We start from the raw sequence: 3,421 nt of genomic DNA, 5'->3' as shown, positions 1-3,421 counted from the left end.
TGCTCTCTATCAACTTTTTCTTTCATTTCTTTTTCTTCAAGAACAATCGTTTCTTCCACACTTTATTTTTGCTCACTCTCTTTTTCAACTTTACTTTCTTGCACACACTCTTTTTCTTTTTCGACTTCTTTTTCGCTTCTCTCGAGTTCTTTTAGAATCCACCCGTTTTCTCTCATGATTACTTTTCCTCTCTTTTCTTTCACTCTCTTTTTGTTCTTTTCTTTTTCAATGGCTTTATTAAATGCAGAACACATAATGCATGTCATAATTAAAATATGTATTTAATAAATAAGACATAATTAAAGACTAAAGTAACTAAAATAAATCAAGTCCTTATTCCAACAGCATAAATGAATTTAAAGGTCTCATTTTGCATTTGGGCCCCTCGAGTTTAGGCCAATCTCGATGTCGTCGAGATGTACCGAAACATGATGCGACCGGGATCACATCACATCTCCTCAAGGTTTGGCTTTTTCTCTTGCTGTTAAGGTTGTTGTTGGAAGCCTGGAGGGGGTGGTGGTCTCTGATTCCCTTGGCCTCCCCATGAGAAATTTGGGTGGTTCCTCCAACCTGCATTGTAAGTGTTACTATAAGGGTTATTTTGAGGTCGAGGATTATTACCCATATAATTTAATTGTTCATTTCCATGTTGTGGCCATAGGATGGGTATCCTGAATTGCTCGTTCCACCTCTATTTGCATCGCATTGCATTACTAGGTGAACCTGTGAAGAGCCAAGTAAACCATCAATTTTTCTGTTCAAAAGTTTTACCTGATTAGAAAGCATAGTGACCGAATCGACATTAAAAATGCCGGCTGCTTTCATCAATTTTGTCCTCATGACTTGCCACTGATAATTATTCAGTGACATATCTTCTATAAATTCATAAGCCTCTTCAAGTGTCTTATTATTGATAGTTCCACCAGCAGCTATGTCAATCATCTGTCTAGTCGAAGGATTCAGACCGTTGTGAAAAGTTTGAACATGTAGCCAAAGTGGTAACCTATGGTGAGGGCACCTTCTCAATAGATCCTTGTATCTCTCCCATGCATCATAGAGTGTTTCTAAATCCATCTACACAAAAGAAGAAATATCATTCCTTAATTTAGCCGTTTTAGCCGGCGAAAAGTATTTAAGCAAAAAATTTTCGATCATTTGTTCCCAAGTGGTGATCGATCCTCGTGGTAACGACTTCAACCATTGTTTAGCCTTATTTCTCAACGAAAAGGGAAACAACCGAAGGCGAATGGCAGCATCAGAAATGCCATTGATCTTAAAAGTGTCGCAAAACTCCAGAAAATTCACCAAATGAGCGTTTAGATCCTCGTCCTGCAAACCATCAAATTGAACGAACTGTTGTATCATTTGAATCATGTTAGGTTTCAGTTCAAAATTATTTGCAGCAACAGTAGGTCTAACTATACTCGATTCAGTTCCTATTAAATTAGGTTTAGCATAATCATACATAATATGAGGAGCAGGATTCTGAGTTATTGGATCTGCAGCAACCACAAGAGGAAGCTGATTATTCTGATTTTCAGCCATCTCCTCGGTTGTAGTTTGACTATCGTCCTCTTGCTCTTCCTCTATGTATTGTAGGCTTCGCCTTATTTCTCTTCGATTTCTGCAAGCTGTGCTTTCGATCTCACTATCAAAAAGTAATGGTCCCGACGGGTTTCTTCTAGTCATAAACTATAAAAACCTGCCAGAAGTAAATAGAAGAAAATTTAGTAATATAAACAAAATTTAAATAAAATTTAAATTGCAATAAAATAAATGGCTGAAGAAATAAAAATTAAGCGTTCTTAATATCTTAGTTCCCTGGCAACGACGCCAAAAACTCGATGTCTGCGTGATAAGTTTTATATTTATGATTGATCGTACTTGAAAACTAACTATTATCACGATGAAGGCAAGCGCACCTATCGAACAGTAGTATAGTTTATAGCAAGACCGGAATGTCGAACCCACAAGAACTAAAAGTACTAGTATTAACTTTCTTTTTATTATCTAGCCAAAAATTAAGAGGATTTGTTTTATCTAAACTAATTAACTAAACTAAGAATGCACAAGAAGTAAATTGGGGAAATACTTTTGGGAAAACTAATTGATTTAGACAATACCCAAGGGAAATTCCACCTAGAATTCACTTGTTACTTTACTCTGAATTAGACGATTTATTCACTTGACTTGATCCGTAGAAATCCCTAATTTATATTATTATCTCTCTTGAGACTAACAACGTCTAACCCTAGGTTGATTAATTGAAATCTCTTTCTAATTAAAACCCCTAGTGTTGCATTAACTCGATCTATGGATTCCTTTATTAGGTTTGACCCTAATCCGACAGATTTATGTTGCCCTATGTCTAGGGGTGCAATCAACTCCGCTTAATTATGCTAGATCTACTCTTAGACAAGTACTTTTGCTCTTCTAAATAAGCACATCAAAACATGAATCAGTATTCTGGAATATTAAAACAAGAATTAAGAACACATAATTAAGAACAAATCAAGTATTTATCATATAATTCATAAAATAATAACAAGATCCATCTTAGGTTCCGTTCCCCTTAGGTATTTAGGGGACTTAGTTCATAAGTGTAAAAGGAAACATTTCAGAAGAATAATAATAACAAAACATAAAGAAAACCCAAAAACCCTTGAAGGAAATTGAAGGGAGATCTTCAGTCTTGAAGGAGAATCCGCCTTCTGAGATGGATCAATCGACTTTCTTCGAGTAATTCCTTGCATCCTACTCCGTGTGTCTTTTCTAGGTACCTTCTGGGGTGTTTATATAGGCTTTAAAATGCTTCGAAACCCTCAAGAGTGGCCTTTTTCGAATAGAACTAGACTTGGGCTCGACAGGGACACTCCCGTGTGGCATGCCCATGTGGGGTGGCTGAGGCCGTGTTAAAGTCTGCTAAATAGACACGGGCATGTGGTCTACCCAGGTGAGGAAGTCCAGGCTGTGTTGATTTCCCACGATGACCCATTTTCTCCGTTTTTGGCTTTCTCGCTCTTTTTACTCTTCGATGCTCACCTAAGTATAAAATATGAAATTAAAAGATTAAGAGCATCAAATTCCAGAAATCTAATGATAATTCATCCAAAAATGTGCTTAAGCATGGGATAAAATATGTATAAATTATGACTTATCAACAGACATGGCTGAAGATTTGAAATTCGATTGCGATCTAGCACGATCTCCATTCGAATGTTCCACACTAGCCTTTGAACTACTGGTATCATCTCTAAACTTCTTAGATTCAAATTGAAATGATTTGCCCAATGATCTGTTTCGTACCTCTCTAGCTTCAAAATTAGCCTTTCTTTACTCTTTCCCAAGATCTTCCACTTTACATGCTCGTTCAACAAGCACCACAAATTCTTTGATTTTGAGTAAACAAATATCTTCGTTC

General features: G+C 36.5%; 1 non-coding gene across 1 annotated transcript; it reads left to right on the top strand.

The window, feature by feature from the left end:
* The first annotated feature begins 1,000 nt into the window (after positions 1-1,000).
* On the top strand, positions 1,001-1,107 carry LOC121207396 (small nucleolar RNA R71). Its single transcript, XR_005902492.1, has one exon. It is a non-coding gene; the product is annotated as a small nucleolar RNA R71 (small nucleolar RNA).
* The last annotated feature ends 2,314 nt before the right edge of the window (positions 1,108-3,421 follow it).

Source organism: Gossypium hirsutum, chromosome A01, assembly GCF_007990345.1.
Source record: "Gossypium hirsutum isolate 1008001.06 chromosome A01, Gossypium_hirsutum_v2.1, whole genome shotgun sequence".
NCBI classification, from domain to species: domain Eukaryota; kingdom Viridiplantae; phylum Streptophyta; class Magnoliopsida; order Malvales; family Malvaceae; genus Gossypium; species Gossypium hirsutum.
The sequence above is the reverse complement of the archived record's forward strand: the minus strand, read 5'-3'. Positions and strand labels throughout refer to the sequence as shown.